Source organism: Cryptomeria japonica, chromosome 1 (genome assembly GCF_030272615.1).
Source record: "Cryptomeria japonica chromosome 1, Sugi_1.0, whole genome shotgun sequence".
Taxonomy (NCBI): domain Eukaryota; kingdom Viridiplantae; phylum Streptophyta; class Pinopsida; order Cupressales; family Cupressaceae; genus Cryptomeria; species Cryptomeria japonica.
The window spans coordinates 683,075,892-683,099,943 of NC_081405.1; the positions used below are offsets into that span (position 1 = coordinate 683,075,892).

Consider the following 24,052-nt stretch of genomic DNA (forward strand, 5'->3'; position numbering starts at 1 on the left):
AGTGCTCTGGTCCAAAAGTATGGCACCGCGTTCCTGTAGTTCCCCAAGTTCACCTACATCAGGACGCAAGGTTTCTCCTTCCAGTCTTACAAATTGCCTAGATATCCGTCAGATAAGCTTATATTGCTCGAACTCATGAGGCAATTGACTGCCTACGATCAGCTGCAGAAGAAGAAGAAGAAGAAGCAATCTATTGAGTTTCCAGTTGTCTTGGGGGATTTCATGGAGATATGCCCAGGATTGGAGGCCGCTGAAAGTGCAGCAAGCGAGTTGGCATTCTACTGCCTACCATTTTACACTTCCAGGGCCCAATATGATCCTTATAGCCAGATCAGGAAGGTTGCCGGTGTCAAATTCATACATAGATTTCACTTGGAGGATTACTGGGTCGGTGTCGAGGATGACTTTGAGGTCCGGAGAAGAATGCACTCTAGACTGCCCCTCAACACCATCAGAATAAGTGAGATCCATCAGGTTCCAGACCAGGTGAAGGAAGACTCAGATTTGATACAACCCGAATTCGAGAGGATAAAGGATCAACCTATCCTGTTGCCAAATTGGTCGGAGCTTGAGGTAGATGATTTGAACATTTTGGCTAGGCCAGTGCTAAAATTCACTAAGCACTGGATTGACAGGCAGACAAGAAAGTTGGTTGAAAACCATGTCCCTCTGACATACCAACTGATGGGAAATCTGGATTCTCACAGTGAGACAACTGAAGACTCTTCACAGGGTCAAGCAGGAAGAGAGGCCCGGATAGACAAAGGAAAAAGTGCCCCAAAGAGGCCAAGGGTAACAAAGACAAAAGATACCCAACAGGAAGTCCCGCGCGAGATTCAGCAGGAAGCCCAGCAGGAGGAGCCTCCACAAAAGAGAACGAGGACAGGAAGGGAACATTCACCAGTCAGCTCCGCAAGCGTGCAAGAAGTAGAAATGTTCCCACATCCCGCAGGCCCGCTTCCAGGGAACGTTCCAGCACCTGATATACTTAGCATTAATGCTTCACAGGGCCGTCATCAGCCAAGAAGTCAGAGACAAGGAATTTCCCCGCATCTGGAAGAGGTTCGCCAGGATAATTTCGTAGAGACTATCCTTGGCGAAATGGAAGAGGAATCTCAAGAACGAGAGCATGCAGAGGACTGCAGCCATTCCATCCCCGCGCCAGATTGGTTGGTAGGCAGATTGGGAAATGAAGCAGGAGGGGAGCCCAATCCTGCTCAGGAATTAAAAGAATTATTGAAGAGGATGGATCAGCCACCGGAAAGAAAAGCCCCCCGAAAGTTTTCCAAGGTAGTCAGAGAAGAATCCGGAGCCCGGACCTTGCACATTGCTGAACCTGCGGTGGATAAGGATAGGAGTGAGATTAGGCAAGAAGATTACGTCATCAGACAGGTGGATCTTGGCCATGCTTCCATCGGTCAAGTAATGGGAGATTTCGACGATTCTTCCTTTGCCATGAAGGAGAAATTGCTGAAGTCAAAAGCAAAATGTAAGCGGCTGAAGGAGGAAAACGGACTTCTATGCGAGTATGTCAGGAGTTTCAAGAAACCCCTCAGGGAAGCAAGTCCTTCATCCACTCTCCCTCCCTTCCTTCCCAAGGAAGTATTGATGATGCAGAACTTACAAAGGCAATGGCACAGAATTCCCAAGAATGGGTAGAAGATGTTTATGCTGAGGCAGGGAAATTTGTAGAAGATCTAGCTCAGCTCCATTCGAGATTCGTGGCCCTCCTAAGTAGGTTGGAAACAGCAGAAGGACTATGGGAAGATGTTGATGTCTACCAAGACTTAACCATTTCCCGACTCAGGGCTCTGATGAGGACCCCAAGGCAAACACTGGTAGACGGGAAAGTAATCCAGGAGAATGAAGCCTATGACTTTCCCTGATGGTTCTACGCCATCTATTCAAGGAAGAACACCCTTGATAAATTCAGCATTGATTCCGTCACCTTGAAGGAATCTATCAGAGGGATACAGGAAGAAATCCTCAGTGTCATGGAAGCTTTATTTTCAAGTAAACTCGACAACGGAGGAATAACAGTGAATTCCTTGAAATCCCAGTTGCATGATTTCTTCTTCGTCGATTCGTTTCCTAAGGAAAATTTTGCAAATGTTTCTTCATTCTCCGGTATGATGAAGAAAACACAGGAAGCCATGGCGGATTGGGAAAGTTTCTTTTCCAGAAGTGAAGAGGAGATTGCCTTGATGGAATTCAACATCGAGAATGTGCCAAGTGTCTCCATCGGAGAATTGGAGGCCGTCGTCAGTAGGTTCATTGCATACGCCATTAATGAGCGAGATAATGGTCGGCCGTTTTTGGACGAAAATCTTTTGACTGAACAATAATGGCGTATTTATGGCTGAAGGAAACATTGACTAAGTGCGGGACCGATCAACGCATGCCACCGCAGGATAAGGGAATCTTCTTGCATGTCGTCCCCTCATAATGGTTTTATGACGGATTCTTTTTGCATGTCACCGTCGCTTGGAGAGTGATGGGTATTTATGACAACGTCGGTTATATTCCGAGCATAATCATCATCATGGGCGCTATTTTAGGCCCTTTTTAAATTTATTGTAGGTGGGCATAATGGGTTATTTAATGCAAATTCCCACCTTGTTGCACCTTGAGTGGGGAATCTTTAGGGCAAACCCTAATTAGGGTTTTGCATGTAATCTGGGTTTGAGGCCTATATAAGGGGGTGACCCCCTCATTTGTAAGGAGGAGAGACTATCATCAGAGATTGTTGCTAAGAGTTTTTTAAGCAATCACTTATACATTGTTCAATTGTTGGTTTGTTCTTGTGTTGTTTTGGAACTCGCATGGTCTCGTTCTCTTCATAAATTAGATTTGTTTTCATGCTATTAGATGAACTGGATTTGATAGGATCACTTGTTGCCAAATTCTTGCTCATACTTTTGGTGTGAAGCTGATTGTTGCATACCGTGCAAAGTTAGTCTGAGCCTCGTTATATGTGTATGTTTAACTTCGATTGTTAGAAGAGATTGTTCTATTTGATGGTTTCTTTTGACGATTTGAAAATCTTTAGCACTCCCCTTGAAGATTGCACCGCCTTTGGGTAAGTTGTGCTTTGCTGGCGAAGCGAAGCGCGGTTGGATTTTGCACAAGTTATCCCGTCTCCTTGTTCCTAGGGTTAGATTACCTTTAGTTTAGTTTCCCTCTGCCCTATTCCTATTTACTTTCAGCATATTTCGAAATCTAAAATCTAAAACTTAGAGCTTTATTGCAAATCATCCACGTCAATAACTTCTTGAGCTTGCACAAATTTCTTCGACATACGTAAGGCCCCCTTGGATTACCAGCAATCATATCAGCCAACTGAGTCACATCTATAGCATAAAGGAACCTTGGAGTCGGTTGTCTGATTCTCCAACTATATCAGCATGCAATCGTACTTTGATCAAGAGAGAGTGAAGTGACCGTTGGGCAACTTTATTCTGTGTTGGACGGGCAACTTTATTCTGTGTTGGACGCCGTCATAAAAAACACGTCAACAAGTGGCAAGTTTGATTTGGAATTTTCACTCCAGACTAGGATCGATTTTCATAGTGGAGACATTTTTGTGCAAAGTTGACGAAATTTTGTTAGGATTTTTATCCTAATAGGGGTCGAATTTCCCCTAAGTGCCATTTTTAACGATTTTTCATTGGGATTTTTATCCCAATATGGGGCAATTTTCCCCTAGGGGTCATTTTTTATCTAAATTTTAAAATCTTTTAATAAATTGACCCCACATTTAATTGTTTTTACGAATGATGACGATTATTTAAAAAATAAAAACAATTAATAAATTATTTGCAATAAACATTTAATGAATTTCACCTTCTAGAAGCAAATCGATTTTCCCCACGCAAGTATAAGTATCAAAGTTTTATCCCACATTGCTTGTGTGGTGAAAACTCAAGGCAAAAGCAAGTTTAAAAGAGGGAGGCCAGCATTATAATATTATTATATTTGCCAAGTGTGTTGCTGATTTGGGCGATTTTCCTCCAGCTGGACGAATTTGGTGGTGTGTCAAGTTGACACCATTGAGGCTGAAGTTGATTTCATTATTCATTTTTCTCCATTCCCAGCCTTGGGCGATTTTTCTTGGCAGCCATTGGAGAGCATTTGAAGACATTTTTCAAACTTAGGCGATTTTTGCTTGAGGTGGTTCCATTTTGGGGAGAAGGTGATTTGGTTTTGGGGGTCATACACCTCCATTTTTGGGTGTATTTCTTCATCATTGGTGACACCATAGCTGGGAGATTGTTGATCAACATTTTCAGACCTGATATTTTCACCTTTTGCTGAGATTCTTGACCTCTCCATTGTTGGCTGGTAACATATTTTCAGAATTATTTTTCACCAACCAGCTTGTTCTAGCCTAGGTGATTTTGTTTGGGGTGTTTTTTGAGGAGTTTTTAGAGCATTTTCAGACCTCCCTAATGCTGTTGCAGGTCTGAAACTTAATTGTCAAGCGGCTGTCCTCAGAAAACATTCATTTCCAGCCACTTACTTATTTAGGCGATTTCACTTGGAGTGCATTTTTGCACCATTTCTTGGCAATTTTCTGAGTTTACTATCATTTCTAGAGGTGCTGGTAAGTCTGAAAACTCTTCAAACTGAAAATTCACTTCCAACCTCATATATGTGCTCAGATTTATTAATTTTTACCTTGGGAAATTTATTTTCATCATAGAATTTTGCATAACACACGATTGCAACATGTTTTTAATGACTCATTTATAGAGTTGCAGCTTGTCTTCAGACTTGCTGGCAACCATTGTTGACTTGGGAAGGTGTCCTCAGACAACTTTTTGTGTGAAAACACTATTTTTCACACCTTTCCTAGTTCATTTTCTGATCCAGTATACTCCTTTGCACTCTAATTTTGGTAAAATCTCTAAATATAAGGAGGTGTCTTCAGACTTTGTTAAGTCTGAAAATTGATGATTTTAATGAATTTCATGAGGGTTTCATGCCCTAATCTTGTCATATTTTCATTCTATTTTTGGAATTCATTAAGAATGTGGATAAAATTCTTGATTTATATCCCTAAAATTGTTTAAATCATTAGGAAATCAGAACTTGTTATCAAGAATATTTTCCGAAGTTGCTAACTTCTAGCTTCGTACAGGTACAATGTCGAAGTTAGGAATCAGTGTTCGGAAGGAAAAACTGAGGATAGTTGAGATGGAATTCTATCCAGAATCCAAGATGTCATCCAGATGGAAGGAGATTACAGACACAAATATGCATTTCCTGAACATGGATCAGATGCGGTAGCGGATGTTCGCAATTGGAAGCCAAATTCCTTCCCCAGCTTATGCAAACATTATGAAGAGTGGTATTTACCAGGCCGCTAGATTCCCACAGTCCATACATTCCAGCAAGCTAATCCTGGAGTGTGCGCGATGTTATGTGTAATGTCCCCTTCTCCTTAGCACGTGGACATTCACAAGGCTGGCCTATAATTGACCCTAGTAGGCCAAGGAGTTGAGTAGGGGGTCGACGTGGTGGAGATTGGTGGCTTCACATCTCATTATTATTTGGTCTTTTGGTGATATAAGGGATAACACGTATCATGAGATGTGTGCACTTTTATAATAATGAAATAATATTTTAAAAAGTGCATTTAAATAACATGTATAATAAAATAATATAAAGTGTACCTACCCCTATCTTCTAGAAGGTATCTTATGATGAGTTATGAAAAGAATAAATAGAAGAAGGGAATACATGTTTTGGCATTAGTTGTTTGTTATCTTCTTGAATTGAGTTGTGGAGCCAAGGGTTGTCCACAGAATTGGTCTTAGGGAACGATACCTCCCTTCGATTCGCATAACTGAGGAGGTGGAAGATCCTCTGAAGGGTTGCTTTGTGAGTGAGGAATATTTAGTTCTTTACATTGAGCTTATGGAGTTTTCATATCAGATTTGAGGAGTTTGCTTCAGACCTTCATACTGCCACAATTTTGTTCTTTGGTCATAGTAGATGCATGCTTTCATATATTTGAGGCCAGCAATCTTATCTAAGGAAGAGGGCGATGCTATTTGGTGTATTTTGGAGGTGAATCGAATTAAGTGGCAAAGTTATCAGACTGAAGCAGACTATACCCATCCCACGATCTTGTTCATTCATCATCATTTGTGCATCCAATTACATGAAGGAGGGCAGCGATTTCTTCTAGAGGGCAAGGCAGTCTCTTTTGGTGATATTTGGAGAGAGTTTGGTGATAGAGTCGGCCCTATTTCAGATTGTGATCAGAACGGACCTGTGCATTAATGAACCCTTCGATTTGGGTTATATCTTCATGAATTGGTATTGACACACATCATTAAGTGAGGCGCTTTTCTTTAGGATAGAGGATGATCAGCTAGGAGGAGGTTTGCCACAATAACCTGCAGTCCACATTGACATCTCAGACCATTTCATATGTAGCAGCAGGGCTGAACCATGGAGTAGTTCGATTATGCACATTGGAGGCTCCTTGATCTTGGATATTGTTTGTTTCTTCATCGCTTTACTTAGGCGATTTATACCAGGTTCTAAGATATCACATCTTCATTGTATTCTCAGTAGTTTGCATGTATTCTTGGCTGTCATATATCTTCAGACAATCTGAAAATCAGTACTTAATGGCTAGGTGTTTGGACACTTGTTGAATGAATGTATTGAGCCTATTTGATTCAAGAATAAAGGAGTTATAAGGCTGTCCCTCATTTAGTCATTGTTATATGATGTTTACCAACTGTTTGCCGTTAATGACAGTCTGCTGTAATTTCTGCATACTATTCTATGCCATTGAATCAAACAATAGGAGATAGAGATGCATTATCATCTTAGATGGTAGTTTTATGTTTTGCAAGTCACCTATTTGTTGAAACAAAGGTTTATAATGTCAAGACAAGTCTGAAATACTTTGAACCAGTCATATGCCAAGCATTTGACGAAATTCTCCAAGGGGTAAAAGTCTGAAATTTATATCAGAATTGGTGAAGGACATTACATTATGATCCTCGCTCCCGAATGATCAAGACTCCTAAGGGTGCCATCATTGCCTACCTTGCTAAGGATGTTATTGTTGAGGTGTTCAGAATTCCACTTGGCACAGACATGAAAGATAGAACCAAGGATGAATATGAAGAAAGATATAAGAAGAAGATGGATGCATGCAAGACCGTAGTGAACAAGGAGTGGATGATCGATCCTAGAACTCATCATTCCAAGGCTCCCAAGACACTCATGTGCACAAACTCCAAAGATGAATATAGTAATTTAGTATTCCCGCTTAACCGAGTGATGTGGATGTCGTAGGGTGCAATATATGATGGATGGATGTTCTATTTCATCCAGGATTGTCTGAAAGGAACGTTCATTAATTGGTCTAAAATCATAAGTAACAATTTGGATTTTCAGCTGAGGAATGTGGAGAGATCCAGGTCATTCGCCATGACTTCCTATTTGGTGTACCTCCTTGCACGATTTGTTACCTACAAGGGATTGATATGCAGAGGTGAAGTCGGGAATGGACAAAGGCAATACAGGAGCTATGAGTGTTATCCACAGCTGAACATGTATCAAATTGAAGATTATAAGAGAGTGAATGATGCATTTACTATGTACATAACACGGATGTTGCAAGGCGGAATCCATAGAACATTGTCCAAGAAGGCAACAAAGCTGATAGAGAAATATGGATCGTGATACATGCAGCTTCCCACTTTCACATACCTAAGGATTCATGGATTTCAATCCGAACCTTACAAGCTTCCTAGGTATCCTACAGACAGAATGATATTACTTGAGGTGGTGAGATAGCTTATGGAGTTTGATTGTATCCAAAAGGACAAACATAGAACAGGGATGACATTTCCTATTTCGGTAGAGAAGACATTGGAAGTTTGCCAATCCCCCGCAGCAGCTAGCACAGCGATTGAAGAACTTGCATTTTATCGATTTGCAACATACAAGAAAAGAGAAAGATTTGATCCAGATAAGAAAGTTGGAAGGATTAAGGGAGATAAGTTCATCCACAAGGTAGACATAGAGGATTATTAGGCCAGCCTGATGGACGAGCAGGCAGTGAAAAGAAGAATGTGGTCCCAAATGTCCATGGATTTCATGAGGAAGTGTGGACTTTTCCTCATTCCTAATCAAATATTATATGACAAGGATCATACGCATCCACAATATGAGAATGAAATGAAGAAGGCGATTCTATTGCCTAATTGGTGAGAACAAGAAATGACAGATTTGAATGCATTGATGTGAGAGGTCTTGAGTTTCTCCCAAGGATGGGTAGACAATCAGATGAACAAGTTAGTTGACATGAGTGTTACCTTCACATATGAAAAGATGAAACAGAAGGAGTCCGCTTCCAAAGATGATCAAAGAACTATCAGTGGTGTAAGGATTCATGCGGATGAAGAGAGTCAAGCTTCCAAGCGAAGGAAGAACACACTAGGAGAAGTCAGGGCTCGAGAGAAGAAGGTTGAGGAGGTAAAGAAGAAGAAGCAAAAGATTATCATTCCTTCACCTTCCCTCAGTGTCTCATCAATCAAGGAAGTTGAAGTGCTAGAACCGAGCAAGGGGATTGAACAATGTTCCAACACAGTGATATTACTAGAGAGTGTTCAAGACTTGTATGCCACGGCTACATCCGCACCACCTAATGAAGATGATGATTAGTCGGGATCTCCTACTATCCTTTTGAAGGTCAATTTGGGAAAGAATGTATATGATTTGACTAAGGATAATCCTGATGATGATGATGATGATGATATCTTAGCATTGAGGGAGCTTGATTGAGAGATGTGTCTCGATGATGGTATGGAGATGGCCGCTATCCTGATTGGCTAATGAAGAGTATGGAGAAAAGGAAGAAGATGGTGGAGGTGCAATCGATTGAATATATTGATGACTACTTAGCAAGGAGCAACAAAGAGAAAGAACCAAAGAAAGCTAAGATTTTGTCACGCATAGCTAGAGATGAGACTGGCATGCGAGTGGCACAGGTGGTTGTTCCAGTTGGAGATGTGACAAAGGATGGTGCTACTCCCATGGATTTCCAGATTACTTCAGTTGCCCTTGGCCGTACTACAAAGGAGCAGGTATTCTAGGAGGTTGGCGATACTCTCAATGCAATTAGAGCGAGATTGGACAAGGAGATAGCAAAGAAAGAGGAGTACAAAGAAGAAAATATCAGACTTAGAGAATATATTGCAAGGATAAGGCATGAGAATCCCACCCTTATTTCCCCTATTGCAGTTGATTGTGGACTACATACACATTATGAGGCAGCGAGAGGTACAGTCTCGGAGGTGGAGAAATGGATTGAAGATACTAAGAGACAGGCGGATGATTTCCTTACTCATTTTGTCCAGGCTTTTGATAGGACAACGGCACTAATATTCAGGATACAGTATTTGGAGGGAGTTTGGGAGGAATTTTGATCTATTCAGGAGAAGACTATTCCATGCCTCAGAGTTTTGAAGAGAGTTCCTATGTCCACATTGATCAGAGAGAATATTGTGCATGATGGAGATAGATACGATTTCCATGGCTGGCATTGTTCATTGGCCATAAGGAAATCAACTTATGAGCATGCACAAAAGGATTGTTCACAGATGGAGGGATCGATTCATGATATTCAATCGAAGATCCTTGCCTCAATTGAGGAGTTATTGGGAGTTGATGTCAGTGATGCCAGTGGTTTACACTTAATTGAATTGAGAGACAAGATGAAGTTCATGTACTTGAATCAGTTGGACTCTTTGAAGAAGAGTTAGATAGATGACTTAGTGTCTTTATTGATTCCTGTTCACAATTTGCAGAAGCTCATGCCAGATTGGGAGAACACTTTGGATGCTTGCTCGGATGCATTGGACGTGATTGATCTACAGTAGGATGCTTTACCCAACATTTCCATGGAGTTAGATTCTGTATTGGCTAAATTTTTGGATTATGTTGTGAGAGAGAGATGCAGGGCAAAATCTTCTAGAAGATTCCCTATTTGATGACTAGGTGTCTTTCTATTGGGCCATATGTTGGTGGCTCCATTTTTTATGCAACCCTAATTAGGGCAATTTTAGAGCTGTGTTGGCATGATCTTGGCCCTTGATTTTGATTGAATCTTGGCCATCCATTTTGTATGAGACTCTATATATATCCTAGTGCCTCTCATTTGTAAGAGAGAGATTTTTGAGAATTGTTAGTAGATGCTACATATTTGAATAGAAATCATTGTTCGACTTGATGGTGATTTTTGTTTATGTGTTGTTTTGCATTCAAGGTTCTCAATTCCTCCAAGTTAGATTAGAATTTTAGATTAGAATTTGCTTTCAATGTTTGTTAGATTGAATGAAAGATTTGTTGAATGTATTTGTGTGGAATCCATTTATCCATACCACTAGCCTCTTGTTGATTGTAAGTGTGTCGTGCGTGGTCAACTGGAAATTTATGCAAGCTTAACTTCGATTATTATACGCCCATTGTTATGCATCAACTTGGATGGTATCAATGTTTGATGGTAGTAATTTGAAAATCTATGAGATATACCTTAGATGATTGCACTAAGCTCGTGCCAAAATCTGTTCGACTTGATGGTGAGACCCTGCCTAGTTTGATTCCACTAAATTTGTTCATCATTTCTTGCATTCTAGGTTTTAGAATAGAATTCTTGAACCCTATTCCCTTTTGCCATTTTTTTTAGAAAGTCTTGTTAGAATTAAGTCTAGAGATTCATTGATAAATCCTAAGTTATCAACACACCCATTCCATATTCATGATAAGCGAAGTTGATTTGAACAATTGTGTAAGTCCCCAAGTGAAAACAGCAATTCACATCGACCATTGAGTTACCCACTCATCAAGACCTAACTGTAGAAACCTTGGAATCATTTTAGTTGATCTTACCCTTAGCCTTTGAGGTGATTTTGTTCAAGAGAGGTTAAAGTTACGTACTTTGGTATTTTATTCCGATGTTTGCATGTGCATAAAACACACATCAACACAAACATACTCCCCTCAGAACCCAAACACTCTTATTTCTCAAAAGTGCTACCAGATTCCTTAGAGAAACATCCATCAATCTTTGGTCAATGTCATTTATGGTTGAGACTAGGACAATATCCAATCGCCTTCAAGTCTTCAACTTTTGTTCTTGATTAATGAAAAAATCCTTCACAAATGCTTTCGCAATGGTTTGTCTTCCATAAATCCAAGAATTTTACCTCTGAAAATGAAATATGATTGCCCCCGATAGTCCCTATTAATCATTACTTCAGTCCCAAAGGCCCACAAAACAGGACCAGGCTCCTATTGCAGTATTCCATGCTAATGTATTCAAAGCGCAAGCTTGCTATGAGCACTCTAATTTTTTCAATGTAATGGCGCAAGAACCACAACCCAGCCAATTAAGGCCAGGGACAAGCCGCCAAAAGAAGAGACAGTAAAACTGCCCTGATACAATATTGGAGATAAAAGAACTTACAGAACACTGGAAAACCCTCATACCATATTGGAAATGGAGGAGTGTACAAAATGTTGAAAAACTGAAACATGATTGCACAGTAATAACACCACATAATAATTATAATATTATGTTATTCAGGATGATTACCCATACATCACAAATAACTACTAAATCATTAAGGTGACTTTACTACAGCAGTCATACTGCCTTGGATATTTGGACCTGAATTGGGATACATGCATTCTCAGGAAGTACTCCTCTCTAATATCATGTTCAAATATTTTCAGCTGTATTTCCTGTTTTGTGATTCGATTTTCCTAAAGACAAATAGTTAATGTTCACATCTTGGATCACTTACAGATTTCTTCTCCTTAGCATTTATGGATTTCATTTCTTTAGAAGGAGAAATTTCAGCTTTTTCCAGCTATAATACAGATTTCTCAAAAAAAAATTGTGTAGTTATTCAGATTTTCTGTCTAGTTTTAAAATTTTATTTCAATTTCACCTTCATTATGAGATTTGAAGCAGCTGGAGGATTTTAGTTTCAATAATAACGATAATAACGTCTTCAGGAGTATTGAGAAACAAAAACAAAAACAAGCATCAGCAAAAATGAGTATTAAGATAAAATCAGGAAGGAAAATTGGACTTGACAACAAAAACAATAATTATAACAGTTGAAATTATGTATTGGGGTCTGTTGTGACGTATTCACACATCGCCCCATTGCAAATGGGGACCTGTTGTGACCATTTCACACATCGCCCCATCAGGCTGGGGACCCCCTCTTTTTCTTAGGGTTTTGCTTTCCCTTTGTTAGTTTTTCTCTCTGCTTGCTGGGTTTGGAGTGAGTGAGTGGTTGCCTGGGCTGGTTAGTTTAGGGTTTCTTTCAAGCTGAGTCTAGCCTAGTTTTGGGAGGTCGTTAGTCGTCTATCTGGAACCTTAAATGAAGTATTCCTTTCAGGAGAATCAGGATGGTGAGATTGAAGAGCAGGGTGGATAGGTCTAAGGTCCGGGTAGGTCCAGTTTGATGGTTTTTTTGTTAGAGTCCTGTTTGCTTCCAGGTCTGAGTCGATTGAGCAAAGTCAGTGATCAGAGGGAGATCGGAGTGGTTATTTCAGAAACTGATGAGCGAATGCACCTGATGATGATTGAGAGAGTTTTGTAGGAAGGAAATGAAATGAACCAAGGTGAGGAATATAAATTTCGCTCCTGACCCTTCCAAAGGGTCCAGAGCGAAAATCCTTCTAGACCACCTTTTCTTCTCAGTTTTGGCTAAGTGTTGCTTTCTAGAGCATGTTTGAGGGTGGATTGATTTGATCTTGCCTTGAGATGTAGTTGGTGGATTTTGAAGGACAAGATTTCGACCTAAAGGAGAATTTCGCTCCTGGCCCTTCCAAAGGGTCCAGAGCGAAATTCATCATAAACCTTGTTTCTTGACTTGAGTGGATTAAGAACCTTGTTCCTAATGTAGTGAATGATCTAATTTTGCCCTGTGAGATGGTTTGAAGCTTGAAAAATGAGCAATTTAGTTAGGAATGAGATTTTCGCTCCTGACCCTTCCAAAGGGTCTAGAGCGAAAATCTTCTTAAAGCTCATTTCTCCCTAACTTTGGCTAAATTTTGATGTGCAGGGTATCTTGGAAGCAAGGTTGGACATTCTTGTCACCTTTGAAGATTTGAAAGCATGAGAAAATGAAGAATTTTGGACAAGAAGGGAAATTTCACTCTTGACCCTTCCAAAGGGTCCAGAGCGAAATTCCCAAAAGCTCTTATTTTGCATTAAAGAAGGCCAAGTTTTTTGACATGGATGGAAAAAGAATGACTTACTTTTGCCTCTTGAGGTTGTTTTGAACTGAAAAAATGAAGGATTTAGCCCAAATGGAGAATTTCACTCCTGACCCTTCCAAAGGGTCCAGAGCGAAAATCTCTATAAGAGACATTTCTTGCTTGGTTTGGTCAAATTGAGGTGTCCAAGACATGATGAAAGGAAGAATGAACATATTGAAATCCTTGGGCATGTTTAGAAGTTGTGAAAATGAAGGATTCTGGCCAGGAAAGGAAATTTTGCTCCTGACCCTTCCAAAGGGTCCATAGCGAAATTCCTTGTAAACCTATTTTTAGCCTTTCTTGGACATGAAACTTTATTCCTAGCACAATGAAACATGAAATCCTACCTTGCAAAGAAGTTTCAAGTTGAAAAAATGAAGATTTTTGGTCAAGATTGAGAATTTCGCTCCTGAACCTTCCAAAGGGTCCAGGGCGAATTTTCTCAAAACTTTTTTTTGCTATCAAAGGTTTGCTAAGTCAAGTGTGGGATAAGGTAAAATCAAGAAGGAATTGCCCCTGGGAGTGACTTGAAGTTGCAAGAAATCATGAAAGATGAAGGAATTGAGCCTAGAAGAGATTTTCACTCCTGACCCTTCCAAAGGGTCCAGAGCGAAAATCCTCAAAGTCATCTTTTCTTCCAAACTTTGGACAAAATTAAACTTAGACAAGGGTGTGAGAAGGCATTTGGTTTGCCTTAAAGTGGATTTTGGTTGCTAAGAAGGAAAGTTTTGAATCCTAATGAAAATTTCGCTCCTGACCCTTCCATCCAAAGGGTCCAGAGCGAAATTTCTAAATTCTCCTTTTTTCCTTGCAATTTAAGACAAGATTTTGGTTTTCATGACTTGGAGAGGAGTGAGGCAAGATGTTCTATGCCTTGGAGGTGATTTGAAGATGAAAGGATGGGAAAATTGCCCTAAAACCTGATTTTCGCTCTTGACCCTTCCAAAGGGTCCAAAGCGAAAATCCTAAAACCTATGTATTCCTTTCAAGTTTATGCTAAGACAAGACTAGACCAAGGTAGAAATTGCCCTTGAGACCACCTTTGAGTTGATGTTGGCTTCCAAAAGTGATGATTCTAGGTCAGAGTAAGATTTTCGCTCCTGACCCTTCCAAAGGGTCTAGAGCGAAAATCCTAAAATCCCCTATTTTGCCTTGCAAAAACAAATCAAACTTGGATTGGGTGAAAGAAGAGGACTATTTCCTAGCCTTGAGTGATGGATTCAAGATAAAATGATGGAGGAGTAAGCCCAAGCAAAGAAAATCGCTCCTGACCCTTCCAAAGGGTCCAGGGCGAAAAACCCTAAAGTCACCTTTTCCTCCAAAATTTAAGTAAAGCTAGGCCTGAACTATAGTGAAAGAAGCCATTTAGAATGCCTTGGAAAGATTTGGACCTTCAAAAAATGTGAATTTTGAGCTCAAGAGAGAATTTCGCTCCTGACCCTTCCAAAGGGTCCAGAGCGAAATTCAAGATAGGTCCTGACCCTGGCTAGGTTGTTGAGCAAAATTGACCTTTTTCACCTTGTGAAGATCAAATCAATGATAGTAAGTTGAGAAGTGGATTCAAACTGAGCAAGTTTTGATGAATTGAAGTGAAGGAGACTAGAAAATTGACCTAAGAAGTGAATTTCGCTCCTGACCCTTCCAAAGGGTCCAGAGCGAAATTCCCAAAAGGGTGGTATTTCCTTCAAAATATTGATGAGTCAACTCAGTAGGTGAGATGAATAGATCCTGGAAATTGTCTTGGAGGAGGTCAATGATCAAACTAAGGTCAATTTTGACCTAAAAAGAGAAAATCGCTCCTGACCCTTCCAAAGGGTCCAAGGCGAAATTCACATTTTTCACCTAATTTACTCATGTGAAATGCTAAAATTTGAAATGCAAGACTTTGATTAGGTCAAAACAAACATGAGCTCGCCTTCCGGAAGATTTTGGAGTCAAGAAAACAAGGTACTCAAGTCCTAATTAGAAAAATTGCTCCTGACCCTTCCAAAGGGTCTAGGGCGAAATCATCAAAAGGCCTATCATTCAACCTTGTTAGATTGAGTCAAAGGCAAGTTACAAGATTGTGAAGACAAGGACATCGGAATTTGCAAATCGAGGTTGTGAAGATTTTGATTTATGAAGTGAGCAAGTCAAGATAAGGGGTTCAAACCATCACTTTGGATATTTTGATGCCTAAGGAGGAAAGAAGCTTTATTAAGCCTTGATCAAACCTTGACATTCCTAAGCTAGCCAATAATTTTCATTAAATTTGCCAATTTCAAGACATTTGGGAAGCTAAATCAAGTTCACATGAATTAAGGCATTTGCAATTTAATTAATTAATTTTTAAGCCTTAAAATAAATAAAAAATTCACCTTTCAAGCCTTGAAATTAATTGTAAAAATAAAAAATTAAGGTGAGCGCTCAAGCCTATTATTTTGGTTTTTTTTAAGCAAGTAGGCCATCCTTTGAAAGGGATTTTGATTTATTTTATTGCTAATTTGCTAAGTCGGCCTCATGGAGAATTAGGGTGAGCGCCCTATATAAGGGAGATGTATTGTAGCAAATGTAAATCATTCATTCAATTCTTCTCATGTGAATTTGAAGAGCAGATTAGAGGAGCGAATTCTACCTGATTTAGAGGCAAATTTCTTGCTAAGTTGGAGGATAATTTCCAGAATTTGCTAAGTGTTTGGAGGTTAGTGGAAGGCGAAGTTTTTTGAAGGCTGATTGAAGCATAGTTCATCCAAAGGAAGACCAGAAATTCAGTCCTTATCCAGCAAATTCTGATCTCCTTTTATTCATTTTCCAAGGTTGATAGTTAAGCATTCAAAGAGGAGGTATGAAGAATCAGATTTTTGAAGTTTTTATTCAAGGTTTATTTTGATTTTCATAGCAATCTTTAAAAATCTAAGTCTAGTAAAATCTGATTTCCATTCATAATTAATTTGAAAATTCATAATTCTTGGATTTATCATGTCATTTTCAAATTAATATCTAAATTATTCCCTTGAAAGGTCTTGAATCCTATACCTTAAGATATTATGATCAAACCCTAACTTTAAACTTTTGTGTAGGTATCAAATAATGACCTCCACAGGACCAGACCAAAACAAGGACGACCTTCTCCAATCTAGCATCAACAAGGACGACCTTCTCCAGTCCAGCATCATCAAGGATGGCCTTCTCCAGCCCAGCATCATCAAGGACGACCTCTTCCAGTCCAGCATTTGAAGGAAAGGTACACCATCCATCCTGCACATCAAAGACAAACGAGGTTAAAGCAAGGGTCCGTTGAAGAAGCCAATAGGTTCAGAAGAGTTAATTAAAGTTAGCTTCTAAACATCATCAAATTGAACATCAACCAAGTGTCGGACAAGGTGGCATCCCAGTCATCACTCCTCCAGTCGGATTGGTCCACCTTGGCGTGTCCAGATTCAATGTACCTGACTCATGGGAGATGGCACAAACTTCGATGTACCTACCCCGGTTCTCCATTGGTCGAATATTCCAGAGAAGACGTGTCCAAATAATGCAATTATTTCATTGGCCAGAATTGAGTTTGTTGTAACAAACCCTAATTAGGGTTTTCATTGTAAAATCTTGGCCATTGATCTCAAATTGATCCGGGCCATTCATTGTATTTGAGGATGCTATATAAGCCCTCACTCATTTCATTTTAAAGAGTTAGAGAGACAGAGAGAAAAAGTTAGAAAGTTGGAGAGAAATAAGTTTAATTTTGTTAGTAGCAAATTTGAGTAGTGAAGAGAGAAAGTTGAACAATTGTTGTTATTTGGCTATGAGATCAATGAAATATTGAAGTTATGGTGTTTTGTTGCAATCCTTGTGGCTATCTTCATGGTTGTTTATCTTCTTGAATCACTCTTAGTAGAAATATCATTTAGATTTTAAGTTTGAAGGACGAATGTTGTGCCTGATCCTTGATAAGACTCATATTCCAAACTACTAGCTTCTTATTGATTGTAAGAACGCCTTGTGTGGTCAACTGGAAACATTGAAATTGATTAAGAGTTCAATTATCGTTGGAAGTATTGGTACGTATCTCCCTGATAGTATCTATCTCCTTGGTAATTTGAAAATCGTGAATACCCTTAGAAGATCGCACCAATTCCAATGGAGTTGTAATCCTTTGGCGATGCTGAAATTGGTAGAATCTTATCAAGACCAGCCTTCATCAAGTCATTCTTAGGATTAATTTAAATATCTCTTCCTTGACACCCTTTATCTTTTGACCTTTTTTGAAAATCTGTTAGTATTAGGAAAATCCTGTTTCCTCATTTGGAAAGATAGTAACACGGACAAGCTTTCTTTGAAAGTACGTAAGGCCCCTTGAAGAAACAGCAAACACAACGACCACTGGTGCTTATCCGCGAGTAGAGACCCTACAAAGCAGAACCTTGAAGTCCTTCTGATTGATCCTTTTTGCGATATCTTCAGCATTCGGAGACTTTATTCAAGAGAGGATAAGGTACCTTTAGGTATTTTATTCTGTGTTTGGTCGTGTACAAAATACACATCAACAGGACCCCTACTCTTTTTGCTTTCTAGGGTTTGCTTTCTAGGTTTTTAGGGTTTGTCTGTTAGCCTTTGCATGATGAGTGCTGTCAGGGGGATCGCTGGATAACAGGCTCTGCTTGAGCTAGGATGAGTCAGTAGATGCTCCAAGTTAGGGTTTCTTTCAAGGTCTTCCTTAGGCTTAGTTTTGCTAGTGGTGTCTCGTTTGAGTTCAAGGAAGTCAGTGAGTGGTTGAGCAAATTTGGCTAAGACATGGAAGGAATGAATCAAAGATCAAGACTAAGGCAAAGTCAAGTGGAAAAGGAGGTGAATTAAGCCCAAAATGAGGATTTCGCTCCTGACCCTTCCAAAGGGTCCAGGGCGAATTTCTCTACAAGACACTCCACCTCGACCCGGGCTCTAAGCTACTCCTTTCCTAGGTTTGAATGAAGGAAAAGGCACTTGTTTGAATGAAGAAATGTGAAAATGAAGTCAGGATTTGAGCCCAAACATGATTTTCGCTCCTGACCCTTCCAAAGGGTCCAAAGCGAAATTCATGTAAAACCCTATTTTTCACCAAATTCTTGGGCTAGATGTCAACTTGAAGAGCAAATTCTTGTGGTCATGATGGAAGGAAACCTAATGAAGTTTGTCCAAGGTATGAAGAGGGGAAAATAAGTGAGAAATTAGCTCAAAAGGTGAATTTCGCTCCTGACCCTTCCAAAGGGTCTAGAGCAAAATTCCAAGAAGACACCTATTCTTCACCTTATTTGCACTAAAAGTCTTGTTCCTTGGACATGTGGTGAAGGTTTTGATATGTTCTTGCCTAAGAAGTGTTTGAAAGCATTAAGAGATGAAGATTTGAACCTAAGGCATGGATTTCGCTCCTGACCCTTCCAAAGGGTCCAGAGCGAAATCTACCTTTTCTCCACTTTGCTCAAGGATATGACCAAGATTGTTCACTTTTGAGGCATAATTGAGAAGGATTAATACATGTTTGCCTTAGAGAGGAGGTTTTAGACCTTGGGATGATGAAAATCAAACTGGGAGGAGAATTTCGCTCCTAACCCTTCCAAAGGGTCCAGAGCAAAATCCTCCATTTAGCCTTCTTTTGGCCTTACAAGCCTAGTTTAACCTTGCTTGGTGCCGGTTGGGTGGTGGATTGTCTTGATTGCAAAAAGAGGAAGTTGATTTGATCAAGTTTGAAAGGGAATGAGATGAAAGGAAGTGAGAAACTAGCCAAGGATAGGGATTTTGCTCCTGGCCCTTCCAAAGGGTCCAGAGCGAAAATCCCTTTAAACTTCAAATTCTCATTTATCAAGGCCAAATTCCTAGTTTCTAAGGCATGTTAGGAGGTGTTTTTTTTTTAATGTTCTAGCCTTAGGGAGTGAGTCAAGGTGAAAAGATGAAGAATTCTAGCCTAGAGGGTGAATTTCGCTCCTGACCCTTCCAAAGGGTCCAGAGCGAAATTCTTGAAAGCACTCATTTTCCACTTTGCCAAAGATAGGACCAAGATGGAGATGCAAGGAGAATGGTCTATGTTTGCTCCCAAAACAAGATTGAAGTTTGAAAAATGAACAATCTAGCCCAAATCATGATTTTCACTCCTGACCCTTCCAAAGGGTCTAGAGCGAAAATCCTCCTAGACCTCATTCCCTTCCTTGTTTGACCAAATTTTAATATCCAAGGCATGATGAGAGGAAGAATGGACATGTTTTTTGCCTTTGAAAATGTTTGAAGCATTGTAGAGTGAGGATTGTAGCCTGGAGGGTGAATTTCGCTCCCAACCCTTCCAAAGGGTCCAGAGCGAAATTCCTTGCAAACCTAATTTTTTAACCTTGCTTGGGCTTAAAACCTTGGTCCTTGGGTGAAGAGGGATGAAATTTTACCTTGCAATGAAGATTGGGATTGAAAGGATGAAAAATCAAGTCTAAAAAGGGAAATTTGCTCCTGACCCTTCCAAAGGGTCCAAGGCGAAATTTCACAAAAATACCTTTTTTCCCAATTTTATGCTAAGTCAGATGTGGGCTAGAGTATTGTCAAGTTGGGAGATGTTTTGAGGCATGACTTTGACTTATTGGTGATCATCAAGCTTGAAGGAATTGAGCCAAATCAAGAATTTCGCTCCTGACCCTTCCAGAGGATCCAAAGCGAAATTCCTATAATCACCTATTTTCCCTTCAAAATAAGTTAAATCCTTGGCTTTCATGGCATACATAGAAGGGAGGTGGCTTGACCTTGCCTTTGAAGGAGAATTAAAGTTGAAAAGATGGAGGAATAAGCTCAAATCATGAATTTCGCCCCTGAACCTTCCAAAGGGTCCAAAGCGAAATTCTTCAAAGCACCTATTTTCTCCTCGGATGAGGTCAAAACTTTGGTTCCTATGGCATATATGGAAGTGGAGTGATGTATTTTTGCTTGGCAATGTAGATTGGAGTTCAAGAAATGAAATGTCAAGCCTAGAGTGTGAATTTCGCTACTGATCCTTCCAAAGGGTCCAAAGCGAAATTCTCCAAACCTCTCTTTTTTCCTCAATTTTATGCCAAGTCTAGTGTGGATCAAGATTAAAGGTGTCCTTAGGCATGTCCTTGAATTGCCAAGAGTCATCAAATATGAAGAAATGAGCTCAAAACAAGATTTTCGCTCCTGACCCTTCCAAAGGGTCCAGAGCGAAAATCCTAAAACCCATCCTATCCTCCAAAAATTTGTGCCAAGCCAGGCCTAGACCAAGTTGGGGATGCTCCTAGGATTGCCCTTGAATGGTTTGTTGCCTTCAAAAATACAAATTTTAAGCTAAAACTTGAATTTCGCTCCTGACCCTTCCAGAGGGTCCAGAGCGAAATTCTCTAAATCAACCATTTTCTCCTTGAGTGAAGCTAAACTTTGAAACCTGTGGCAGGTTTGAAGGTGGAGGGAGGTATTCTTTGCCCTGCAAGATGAATTGAAGTGAGGGAAATGAAGAATTGAGACCTAAAACATGAATTTCGCTCCTGACCCTTCCAAAGGGTCCAGAGTGAAATTCTAAATTTCACCTAACTTGCTCATGATAAAGGTCAAGGCATGAATCCTTGGGCTCTGGAGGAAGGAAAGCTATCATATGTTTGCCTTGGGAGGAGTTTTGGAGTAAACAAGTGATAGAATCATCCTAGAATAGAAAATTCGCTCCTGACCCTTCCAAAGGGTCCAGGGTGAAATTCTTATAGGGCCTGTCCCTGGGGAGAATCTTGAGCAAGCTTCATTTTAATATCTTCTTCTTGATGATTTGAGGTGGAAAATGCTATGTTGAAATGAATTTGTTATGTGTCCTTAATCATCTTTTGGTTTGTTTTGCAGATGAAAGAAGACCAGGCCAGGGCAAGGACGACCTCCTCCAGTCCAGCATCATCAAGGACGACCTCCTCCAGTCCAGCATCATCAAGGACAACCTCCTCCAGCCCAGCATCATCAGGGACAACCTCTTCCAGTCTAGCATCATCAAGGACGACCAATTCACCAGCTACCTTCACTTTGCCACACTAAGGAACCACAAGATGACAAAGAAAGGCGATGCCAGCATTTCAAGGAAAGGTACACTATCCATCTAGCACATCAAAGACAAAGGAGGTCAAAGCAAGGGTCTGTTGAAGAAGCAGATAGTTTCAGAAGAGTTAATTAAAGTTAGTTTATCAGCATCATCAAATTGAACATCTACCAAGTTACAAGTGTCAGACAAGGTGGCATCCCAATCATCATTCCTCCAGTTGGATTGGTCCACCTCAGCAGGACCAGATTCAATGTATCTAATTTATCGAAGGCGGCACAAACTTCGATGTACCTACCCCTGCTTCTTATTAGTCCTCGCCCTTGGAATGTAATTTTCTAATTGGCTAAGGAAGTTTGTTGTAACAAACCCTAATTAGGGTTTCTATCTTGTAATCCTAGCCATTGGTTCTAAGTCAATCAGAGTCGTTTGTTTGTAAAGGGTTCTCTATATAAGCCCTGGCTCCTCATTTGAAAAGGTTAATAGTTAACAAGGAATAGTTAGCTAATAGTTAATAGTTGGTTAATAGAGAATAGATAGTAGTGAATAGTCAGAGAGTAGGAAATAGTTAGAGTAGAATAGAAAGATAAGGCAAAGATTGTTTCCAAGATGTTGTAAAGGACTTGTAAACTTCATTGAAGAAATGGTGAATTCTATGGGTCGATTCAACAATTTGCATGGTCTCTATACTTCTCAAATTTGATTTCATGTTATTAGATGAGTGGAAAAAATGTGTATGATCGATGGTGAAATTTGTATATCCATACTACTAGCAGTTTGTTGATTGCAGACTTGCCTTGTGTAGTCAACTGGAATCATTCAGCTTAAGCTTAACTTCAATTGTCGCTTCTTCATTGATATGCATCAGTCTGATGGTGTCCATGCCTGTAGCGGTGATCTGAACATCGTAAAGCTTTCCTCAGAAGATCGCACTAACCTTGTGGAGATGGTCCTGGGATGTCAAAGCAAAACTTAGTTAGAATTTCATCAAAGGTCATTCATTGCTCTTACATTCTTAGTATTAGAAATAGATCCCGTTTCAACCCTTCTCCTTTTTCCTTTTTTTTTCAAAATCTAGGACCAATAAAATCTCGCGTTCCAACAATATCCAAAGCAAATCAAACGTTCAAGTCGTCGAATGTAAGTCCCCTTGTGATTCCAGCAAAATCACATCATACCGCGAGAAGCTTATCCACACGTAGAGACCCTACATACAAGAACCTTGGAGTTGTCTCGATTGATCCTTCGGCGAAATCTTCAGCAATCGGGAAACTTTGTTCAAGAGAGGATAAGGTACCTTTAGGTATTTTATTTTGTGTTCGCATGTGTACAAAAAACACATCAACAAGGTCTAATAGAATTAGGGCCGAGACTCAGAAGTAAAGTAGTTGTAAAGCCATAAAACGGTTAGTAAAATTAGCGACCATTACAAATCAAACCATTTTAAAACAATATCAAGGAAGTATGAAAAGCATAAATAAGAAACATGAACATAAGGAAATACTTCACTCATGACGCTCCCTACGCCATTTTGGTCTTCCTTGTCCTCCTCATCTTCACGAACCACGTTGCTCCGAGGTTGACGAATGAAGAGTGGGAGAGATAGATGGAGGTGAAATGTGAATTGCTCACACTTGCATAACGAACTAATGATGAGTGGATGTGGATATGGATTTGGATGCAAACTAAGAGCATAAGTTTGCTAATGGAGTGGATTTGGAATCAAAAGGGCATTATAAGAGTGCAATGATTAGTGGATATGCAACCAAAAGGGCAGCATAAGACTATGATGAAAAGTGGATTATTTGGGATGAATGAAGGCTCCAATTTATAGATTTCAGAGATCTAAAATGGACAGCCAAGATTGGAAAGATGATGAAAAGGTCAGATTAAAAGGGAGTGTGGTCCCATATTTGAAGGCTTAGCTTTGTGTCAAGTGTCACAAGGAGAAGTGGGGTGCAAGGGCAAGTGTGCTCACACATGTGTAAGAACACATGGGGAAGCTCATGAAAGGGACATGTCTATGACATGTATAAGAAATAAAGTGGGTAGGAGATGACTTGTGAGACACATGTTGAAAAGGTAAAGGGCTAGTGAGGGGGGTCACATGTGGACTTAGGTAGATGTGTAGTATAAAAAATTGAATAAATACTAACAAGGATTAGACTTTGGGTTAATTAGCTTAATGGGGGGATTACCAAGTGGGTTTGTAGGAATCACAAAATTAGCCTAATTAATTATGAATTAATTTGGCTAATTAGGATTAGGATTAGAATTGGAATATTCCCTAAGGCTGACCCAAAGCTTAATGGGGGGATTAACAGGTGGGTTTGTAGGAATCACAAAATTAGCCTAATTAATTATGAATTAATTTGGCTAATTAGGATTAGGATTAGAATTGGAATATTCCCTAAGGCTGAGTTTGATTTATTAAAATAAATTAAACTTCAGGAGAAATGAAAAGGGGTTATTAATTAAATATGATTTAATTAATTTAAAGGGACTAAAGGGCTTAACATGGTTAAATTAATTAAATTATGCGACATGGGATAATTAATTAAATATTAATTTAATTAATTTTATGTGTCTACAGTAGTTTCCATTGCATTTCTAATATAATCAAAATGGTTGGCTCATTCCTTTCTTATTCAATATGGAAAAGACATTTATTCAGAATATATTTGTGTATCAGTTGAAACTGTCAATTGAGTAGTACATGTTTAGTGT

The 24,052-nt window shown here is 39.6% G+C and overlaps 1 protein-coding gene across 1 annotated transcript in view; it reads right to left on the reverse strand.

Moving 5' to 3' along the window:
* The window catches only part of LOC131044843 (protein REGULATOR OF FATTY ACID COMPOSITION 3, chloroplastic), a 124,077-nt gene that overhangs the window by 84,916 nt on the left and 15,109 nt on the right, over nucleotides 1-24,052 (reverse strand). The window lies entirely within an intron of this gene.